The sequence below is a fragment of the Coenobita brevimanus genome, chromosome 76 (assembly GCF_032717465.1).
Source record: "Coenobita brevimanus isolate Jiangsu-jjx chromosome 76, ASM3271746v2, whole genome shotgun sequence".
Taxonomy (NCBI): domain Eukaryota; kingdom Metazoa; phylum Arthropoda; class Malacostraca; order Decapoda; family Coenobitidae; genus Coenobita; species Coenobita brevimanus.
This window is the reverse complement of record NC_137029.1, coordinates 12974854-12985578: the sequence shown is the minus strand read 5'-3', so window position 1 is coordinate 12985578 and position 10725 is coordinate 12974854.

Below are 10725 nucleotides of genomic sequence, written 5' to 3'. Positions count from 1 at the left end.
ACTGGCCACCACCAAGTAGTGGTCGGAAAGTCCATTCCCCCAACCTCTATAAGCTCTTGCATCCATTACACATCTTCGCATCCTTTCATCCACACACACATAATCAATCATTGCCTTCCTTTCATTTAGTTCACTACCCACTCTTCTCATCACTCGCCATCGATACCTGTGGATCATTTTGTGCCTGAAGAGGGTATTGGCTATCACCAACCCCCTCCCGGAACAAGTGTCCACTAACGCATTGCCATTCTCATCTACCTCAGCAGGCACACCCCACTCACCAACTATTCCATCCACCTTCACATTCCCTACTTTACCATTCATATCACCGATCAAAAACACTCTCTCATTCCTTCCAAACTTTTCCATGCACACTTCCACATTTGTCCAGAAGTCTTCTCTCGCTCTGCTTGCACGATCTTGCGTTGGTGCGTACACGCACACAATCGCCTACATTTGTATTCCAACTTTCAATCTTACCCACACAATCCTTGACCCAAGTGATCCAGTCTCTCCTATGTTCTGCCATCTTTTACTGACAACAATACACACGCCTTCTTTTGCCCTCTTATTCTCGCCTACTCCTGCACATATACCCCATCCATACTCCCATTGTCTCACACTCTCACCTCTCCATTTAGTTTCAGTTACTCCACATACATCCACTTTCGCACCCTCAAGCACCTGGACAATCTCTCTCTCTTTCTCTTCCTCATTCACACTCTTTACATTCCATGTTGCGATCCATACCATGTCCATTGTCCGGTCCTTGGTCGTCATCTTTTGGTCAGTCCTTGTCCAAGGCTTCTTGTTCGTTTTTTTTGGTTAGCTGTTTTCCGGGGTGCGGCACTAACCCTGCCCCAACCCTTTTACTTGCCTCGTACAACAAGTAAAAGATAAAATACAATCCATTACGGACGAAGGAATCACCTATACAGAAGAGAAGGATATTTGTGAAGCCTTAAATAAGAATTTCCAGTCAGTTTTTACAAAAGAAAATAATTTTGAGAGGGAGTATGTGGAACATGTATGGCCACACATACTACCAGATATACAAACATCAGAAAAAGTAATACAGGAGGAGTTAAGTAAATTAGACAAAGGAAAAGCAAATGGTCCTGATGAAATTTCATGTTGGGTGCTACATGAATGTGCAAAAGAGTTAAGTAAACCATTATCTTTAATTTTCAAGAAATCCTTGAGACAAGGTAAACTACCTGATATTTGGAAGAAAGCAAACATTGTTCCCTTGTTCAAGAAAGGGAATAGACAAAATCCACTCAACTATCGACCAGTATCACTAACCAGTGTTGTAAGCAAGGTATTAGAAAAGTTAATAAGAAGAGCTTGGGTAAATCGTTTAGAAGAACACAATATGATAACAGAAAGACAGTTTGGTTTCAGAAAAGGAAAATCATGTGTTACTAATCTGTTGAGCTACTATGACAGAGTAATAGACACATTACAGGAAAGGGAAGGATGGGTTGACAGTATCTATTTAGATTTCAAGAAAGCATTTGACACAGTACCACACCAAAGACTTTTATGGAAACTGTACCATCAAGGAGGAATTTGAGGCAAACTGTATTGTGTGATGCAAGATTTTCTCATAAAAAGAGAAATGAGAACAGTACTAAGGGGAAATTGCTCATCAGGGAGGGAAGTGACTAGCGGAGATCCACAGGGCTGAGTGCTTGCACCAATCATGTTTTTAGCGTATATAAATGATATAGACAGTAACACTGGAAATGAAACCTATCTAAATATGTTTGCAGATGATGCAAAAATACAAAGGAGAATTACTAACACAGACTCTTGTAAAGAGCTACAAGAAGAAATAAATAAACTTCATGAATGGAGTAATACATTGCAAATGGTATTCAATGTGGGTAAGTGTCATGTAATCAAGTTTGGTAAAAGTGGAAAAAGACTTGATTGGGATTATAAGTTAGGAAATAAAACTCTACACACATCAGAAAGAGAGAAGGACCTAGGTATGATTATCAATAACAGACTATCACCGGCTGACCACATCACTGAGAAGGTACGGAACATGTATACTATCTATCTATCTATTGCCAGACGCCTCAATCCCGTTTGGGGTGGCCACAAACAAATCGCCTCCAAGTCGCCCTGTCCCCCGCCATTTCACTCCCCTGCTCCCAACTCACACCCCCCTCTCTCATATACCTCTCCACCCCATCTCTCCATCTCATCCTCGGCCTCCCCCTCCCTCTTTCCCCCTCCACCTCACTCACATACACTCTCTTCGTCAGTCTTTCACCCTCCATCCTCTCCACATGACCAAACCACCTCAGTGTGTTCCTCATAACGCTTCCTATCACATCCACATCAACACCACAACGCTTCTTTATATCCTCATTCGTCAGCCTGTCTCTCCATGTGACTCCACAGGCTCCTCTTAAATAACTCATTTCCATTGCTCTCACTCTTGACTTGTGTCCTTCCAACAACGTCCAAGCTTCACTTCCGTACATTAGAGTTGGTATCACAATACTGTCATGTAGTAACTTTTTCACTTCCATGCTCACTTCCCTGTTTCTTATCACTGCTTTCAAAGAACCAGCAACCTTTCTTCCCTGCTGTACCCTTTCAAGCACTTCACCCTCCAAACCTCCATCCTTACTCATCACACTACCCAAGTACTTAAACGTACTCACATTTTCCAATTCCTCACCATCCAACCTCGCTGCACATTCACTGACTTCACCTCTCTCAAAGACCATCACTTTACTCTTCCCTACATTCACCTTTAGATTCCGTTTCTTACACACTCTCTCAAACTCATCCACCAAGCCTTGCAGCTCCCCTTCGTCTTCACTCAACAGCACAGTATCATCTGCAAACAACAGTACAGGGAGTTTCCAAACACTATCCTCTCTCACCAGGGCCACTCCAACATCCACTACCCTACCTTGTACCTCTTTTATTACCCCATCCATGTACAGATTGAACAGCCATGGAGACATGACACATCCCTGTTTCAACCCAACTTTCAAAGAGAAAAATTCACTTAGTTCACCATCCACACGCACTGCAGCCTTCGCACCATCGTACATACTCTTCACCGCATTCAACAACTTCCCATCTACTCCATATATTCTTAACATGTATACACTGCTTGCAAATATGAGAATGGCGTTCACATACATAAATCAAGACATGCAAAGAAAGATAACACCATCATTCATCAGACCAACCCTGGGGTATGCATCAGTAGTCTGAAGTCCTCATCTCAAAAAACACATAGACAAGATTGAAAAAGTTCAAAGGGGTGCTACAAGATGGGTACCAAGCTGAAGGAATCTAAGCTATGAAGAAAGACTAAAAAATCTGAATTTACCAACACTACAGGAGAGAAGGAAAAGAGGTGACATGATTATGCTTTATAAATGCATATCAGGGAAGGAGAAAATAGACATAAATGATTACTTAACCTATACGGATGAATCAGCAAGAGGACAATGCAAAAAACTGCATAAAAAGAGAGGTGATAAAGACGTAAGGAAATTTAGTTTCCCAAATAGAGCAATTGATCAGTGGAATGCACCACTGAATGAAATAGTGTGTGCCCAAATAATTCACAAATTTAAGGATGTGTATGATAAATACTTGTATGGTTTAAGACACGGGATAGTACGAGCTTGACTCATTCCTGTAAAGATACAATTAGGTAAGAACAATTAGGTAAGAACACACACACACACACACACACACACACACACACACACACACACACACACACACACACACACACCTAATTGCCCCAGGAATTTAAGTACTATATGTGCTTTTAGTTCTGCAAAATGACCACATACTTTAATAAAGGAAATTTGGAAAAGAATAGGGATAAAGGTAGAAAGCAGGATGATGATTTCTACCAAGAATTGCTTGAAATGGAGACTCACAATAAACTGGTGGAACGAGTACACAGATTAGAGATGGCTTTTCAGAATGAGATTGATGAAATTAAGAAACAGATGCACTTACCTAAGGAAGAAATATAAAAATTAGGAAAGGACGTCAACAAGAAAGACACAACCACAGATGAGCTAACATTAGAATTGGGTTCACTTAGGAGGAAAATTAGTGACATGGCAAGTACAGTAGTCAACCACGAGAGTATTGTGGAAGAGTTAAAAAATGATACAGAGACAATTAGGCAAGTAAGCAGTCTGATAGACCAGAGCAGTGATATTGAGAAGATAACACAGGTGAATGAAGCTGTGCAAAGCTCCAAAAATGATGTGGAAACCACTTATGCTGAAATGGTGAAAGTAAAGAAAGACCGAGAAACAAGGGTGGAAGAAAAAAGCATTAAAAAGGAAGTGAAAAGAATAATCCAAAACAAGCCTAAGTTAGTCAGAGATTCAGTAGATATCAACAAATTTCTAGTAATCACTGGTATAGAAGAGGAAGAAGTAAAAAACAAGATCTCAAGAGACAAAAAGGAGATGGCAAATGTAATGAGCATATTGAAAGAAGTATCAGAGGAAATCTGTAGTAAAGACATAGAGGAACACAAAAGGTTAGTGAAATACGAGAGAAGCAAGTCAAGACCCTTAAAGGTAACCTTCCAGAGTGTAAACACTGTGGAGGAGATACCAAAAAATGCAAAGAATATTATGGAAAAAGAGGAGTTCAAAAATGTATGGATAAAAAGATGCCTAACACAAGAGGAATTGGAATTACTGAAAGAGAAGAGGGAGGAAGCAAAAACAAGAAATGAGGGAAGATCAGAGGAGGAGAAGAATACATTTTTTTTACAAAGTAATTGGATTGCAAGTATGAAACTGGTACATAAACAGGAGGGAATAAAAAGGAGGAAGGTAGTAGAACCAAATCATGACAAGTATATAAACTAGATGATTAAGTTGATGTACTCAAATGTGGATGGAATGGTATCTAAATTATTAGAGATGAATGATAATGTCAGAGAAAATGAACCACAAATAATATGCCTAACTGAAACAAAATTAACACCAAGGATATCAAATGACATCCTAAACTTAGAGGAATATAATATATGGAGATGAGATAGGAACTTAAAAAAAGGAGGAGGATTTATAATATTAACTAAGAAAAATCTAAAAGTCAAAGAAATAGAACTAGATATACCCTCACAAGTAGAACTGATTGCAGTACAGATCAATACATCTGAAGGGAAAGTATTTGTAGCCAATTTGTACATGCCACCCAGATCAAACACATGGGAAAGAGACGAATATGAGGACCTGGCGGAGAGTACAATTCAGAGTTTAAGAGCATTGCTACATAAGATGTAAGAGAAATCAGAAAGAATTATACTAACTGGAGGTTTTAATACAAATATAAATTGGAATGCTCTAGATATAATAAGCCAAGAAAGCTGTTGGGACCAAAAGCTCCTGGATCTCATGCAAGAGTTTTTCCTAACGCAACTTGTAAAGGAAAACACCAGAAAAAGAGGACTCGATGTACCCTCAATGCTAGATCTCATATTTACTAGGCAAGAAAACAATATTGACAATTTAATATATCACCTTCCATTCGGCAAAAGCAACCATGCAGTACTAAATTGCAACTTCAGGATTGCATATGACATAGTTAACAGCAATTGAAGTTACAAAAAGAGCCTAAACTATAAAAAGTGAAAGTATCGTGACCTAAAGAAGTACTTCTTAGAAATGGATTGGGAAAAGGAGCTTAGAGAACAAGATTTAAATGCTATATATAAAAAATTCTGTGAAGTTTATGAAATAGGAATCCAGAAGTACATCCCACAGCACAAAGAAGCAGAAAATAAAATAAAGAAATGGTTCAATACAGAATGTAAAAAATAAAAAAAAAAAAGAGATTAGTTGTGGAATAGATACAGAAGACACAATAATGAAAGGGCATATAATAATTACTAACACGCAAGAAACGTTTATACAAGAATAAGGAGGGAAGCCCCAAAACATTTTGAGGAGGATACGAATAAAAGTAGTAATCAACCAAAGCTATTTTACAGCTACATCAGAAGCAAAACCAAAGTAAAAGATAAAATACAATTGATTACTGACGATGGAATCACCTATACACAAGAGAAGGATATTTGTATAGCACTAAACAAGAATTTCCAATCAGTTTTTACATAGAAAAAAAAATTTGAGAGGGATTATGTGGAACATGCATGCCCACACATACTACCACATATACAAACATCAGAAAAAGAAATACAGGAGGAGTTAAGTAAATTAGACAAAGGAAGAGCAAATGGTCCTGATGAAATTTCATGTTGGGTGCTACATGAAAGTGCAAAGGAGTTAAGTAAACCATTATTTTTAATTTTCAAGAAATCCTTAAGTCAAGGTAAACTACCTGATATTTGGAAGAAAGCAAACATTGTTCCCTTATTTAAGAAAGGGAATTGACAAAATCCACTTAACTACCGACCAGTATCACTAACCAGTGTTGTAAGCAAGGTACAGTATTAGAAAAGCTTATAAGAAAAGCTTGGGTAAATCACCTAGAAGAACACAGTTTGATAACAGAAAGACAGTTTGGTTTCAGAAAAGGAAAATCATGTGTTGCTAATCTGTTGAGCTACTATGACAGAGTAAGAGACACATTACAAGAAAGAGAAGGATGGGTGGACAGTATCTATTTAGATTTCAAGAAAGCATTTGACACAGTACCACACCAAAGACTTTTATGGAAACTGTACCATCAAGGAGGAATTCGAGGCAAACTGTTTTGTTGGATGCAAGATTTTCTCATGAAAGAGAAATGAGAACAGTACTAAGGGGAAATTACTCATCATGGAAAGAAGTGACTATTGGAGTACCACAGGGCATCAGTGCTGGCACCAATCATGTTTTTAGTGTATATAAATGATATAGACAGTAACACTGGAAATGAAAGCTATCTAAATATGTTTGTAGATGATGCAAAAATACAGAGGAGAATTACTAACACAGACTCTTGTAAAGAGCTACAAGAAGAATCAAATAAACTTCATGAATGGAGTAACACTTGGCAAATGGAATTCAATGTGGACAAGTGTCATGTAATCAAGTTTGGTAAAAGTGGAAAAAGACCTGATTGGGATTATACGTTAGGAAATAAAACCCTACACACATCAGAAACAGAGAAGGACCTAGGTGTGATTATCAATAACAGACCATCTCTGGCTAACCACATCAGTGAAAAGGTACGGAACATGTATACACTGCTTGCAAATGTGAGAATAGCATTCACATACATAAATGAAGACATGCTAAGAAAGATAATAACATCATTCATCAGACCAACCCTGGAGTATGCATCAGTGTTCTGGAGTCCTCATCTCAAAAAACACATAGACAAGATTGAAAAAGTTCAAAAGGCCGCTACAAGATGGGTACCAAGCTTAAGGGATCTAAGCTATGAAGAAAGACTAAATAAACTGAATCGACTAACATTACAGGAGAGGAGAAGAGGTAACATGATTATGCTATATAAATGCATATCAGGGAAGGAGAAAATAGACATAAATGATTACTTAACCTGTGGGGAAGCATCAGCATGAGGACATTGCGAAAAACTGCATAAGAAGAGAGGAAATTTTGTTTCCCAAATAGAGCAATTGATCAGTGGAATGTACTACCAAATGAAACAGTGTGTGCCAAAACAATTCACAAATTTAAGGATATGTATGATAAATACTTGTATGGTTTAAGACACGGGACAGTACGAGCTTAACTCATTCCTGTAAAGATATAATTAGGTAAGAACAACTAGGTAAGAACACACACACACACACACACACACACACACACACACACACACACACACACACACCGCTCGCTGGTGCAGTGGTAACGTTCCCGCTTGCCAACTGCTGGACGGGAGTTCGCGCCTCGCTCAGGTTGCGAAAAGTTTCACTGACGAAGTGGGTGGTTACTGTCCCCCTGGAGCAAGGGGAGGGGTGTGTGAAGGTCACAGCCTTGCCCTTAAATCGGACTATATGAGCTTTCAGCTCCCTTCTGGGAGGGTAGAAGCTGACGATCACGACCATCAAGTGATCCTGACCGACCCGGTGAATTGCACACACACACACACACACACACACCAGTGGTATTATGACCACGACTTCTATCCCATCTGCCAGTCTCACATGTTAACCAATGCCCACCTCTTTGTATAAATGGCAGGCAGTGCCTTTCATCATTTATGTCTCTCAGTGTAGATTCTATGAACAGTTAATGTAGGATTTTTATAATTATTTGTCACTTTTGGAATACAAATGTGAAAGTTGGAATACAAATGTGGGCGATTGTGTGTGTGTATGCGCCAACGCAAGATCGTGCTAGAAGAGTAAAAGAAGAGTTCTGGACAAATGTAGAAGTGTGCATGGAAAAGTTTGGAAGGAATGAGAGAGTGTTTTTGATCGGTGATATGAATGGTAAAGTTGGGAATGTGAAGGTGGATGGAATAGTTGGTGAGTGGGGTGTGCCTGCTGAGATAGATGAGAATGGGAGTGCGTTAGTGGACATTTGTGCTGGGAGGGGGTTGGTGATAGCCAATACCCTCTTCAGGCATAAAATGATCCACAAGTATACATGGCGAGTGATGAGAAAGGTGGGTGGTGAACTGAATGAAAGGAAGGCAATGATTGATTATGTGTGTGTGGATGAAAGGATGCAAAGATGTGTAATGGATGCAAGAGCTTATAGAGGTTGCGGGAGTGGACTTTCTGACCACTACTTGGTGGTGGCCAGAATTAGAATTCAAGTAAGATGGAGGAATAGAAGAAGGGAAAGACGAGAGGAAGGAGTAGTTGCAAGGAGAGTGGAAAGGTTACAAGAGGATGAGAAAAAGGCAGAGTATAAGAGAGAAGTGGAGGAACGATTGGGCAAATATGAATTGGAGCAGATGGGAGACGTGGAAGGTGTGTGAAGGATATTTACAGAAGAAATATGTGCAGCATGTGATGTGGTGTGTGGAAGGAAGAGAAGCCGGAGGGGGGTGCAAGGAACAGCGTGGTGGACTGAAGAGGTGAGACAGGCTGTGGCACAGAAGAAGAAAGCATACAATGAATGGATGAGAAATAGGGGCGTGGAAGAAGTTGAGAGGCGGAAGAGAGAGTTATATGTAGAAAGAAAGAGAGAGGTGAAAAGATTAGTAAGAGAGAGTAAGAAGAGAGTGGATGAGGAATTTGGAAGGAATTTGAGTGTAAAGTGGAGGGACTGTAAGAAAATGTTCTGCAAAGAGGTGAAAAGAGTAAGACAGGGTGGAAGTGAAGTTAGCAGGGGAGTGAAAGATAAAAATGGTAGATTACTAGTGGAGAAGGGAGAAAAAGTGAGCAGATGGAGAGAACACTTTAAGGAATTGTTGAACATACAAGATGGAAGCAATTCGAGTATAAGTGGCTGGGGAATGGCTGAGAGAAGGAGGGAGGTGAGAAGACATGAAGAAATCAGTAGGATAGAAGTTGTGGAAGCAATGAAGAAAGTTAAATCGGGGAAAGCCCCAGGAATTGATGGAGTGTGTGGTGAAATGCTGAAACATGGGGGAGAGATAGTAGTAGAATGGATGTGGAAGATGTGCAGATTGGCCTGGGAGGAAGGTAGAGTCCTGGAGGATTGGAAGTCAGGTATAATTATTCCCATGTACAAAGGAAAAGGGGAAAAAGAAGTGTGTGGTAATCATAGGGGCATTTGTCTTCTTAGTATAATAGGAAAAGTGTATGGTAGGATACTCATTGACAGAGTTAGAGAAAGAACAGAGAAATTAGTTGGAGAAAAACAGGGAGGTTTTAGGAAGGGAAGAGGTTGTGTAGATCAGATATTCATTCTGAGATCTTTAGTGGAAAAGTTTCTAGAGAAGGGAAAGAAGTTGTATGCGGCTTTCATGGATTTGGAGAAAGCTTATGACAGGGTGGATAGACAAGGATTGTGGAAAGTGTTAAGAATATATGGAGTAGATGGGAAGTTGTTGAATGGTGTGAAGAGTATGTACGATGGTGCGAAGGCTGCAGTGCGTGTGGATGGTGAACTAAGTGAATTTTTCTCTTTGAAAGTTGGGTTGAAACAGGGATGTGTCATGTCTCCATGGTTGTTGAATCTGTACATGGATGGGGTAATAAAAGAGGTACAAGGTAGGGTAGTGGATGTTGGAGTGGCTCTGGTGAGAGAGGATAGTGTTTGGAAACTCCCTGTACTGTTGTTTACACATGATACTGTGTTGTTGAGTGATGACGAAGGGGAGCCGCAAGGCTTGGTGGATGAGTTTGGGAGAGTGTGTAAGAAACAGAATCTAAAGGTGAATGTAGGGAAGAGTAAAGTGATGGTCTTTGAGAGAGGTGAAGTCAGTGAATGTACAGCGAGGTTGGATGGTGAGGAATTGGAAAATGTGAGTACGTTAAATACTTGGGTAGTGTGATGAGTAAGGATTGAGGTTTGAAGGGTGAAGTGCTTGAAGGGGTACAGCAGGGAAGAAAGATTGCGGTTCTTTGAAAGCAGTGATAAGCAACAGGGAAGTGAGCATGGAAGTGAAAAAGTTACTACATGACAGTATTGTGATACCAACTCTAACGTACGGAAGTGAAGCTTGGACATTGTTGGAAGAACACAAGTCAAGAGTGAGAGCAGTGGAAATGAGTTATTTAAGAGGAGCCTGTGGAGTCACATGGAGAGACGGGCTGACGAATGAGGCTATAAAGGAGCGTTGTGGTGTTGATGTGGATGTGATAGGAAGCGT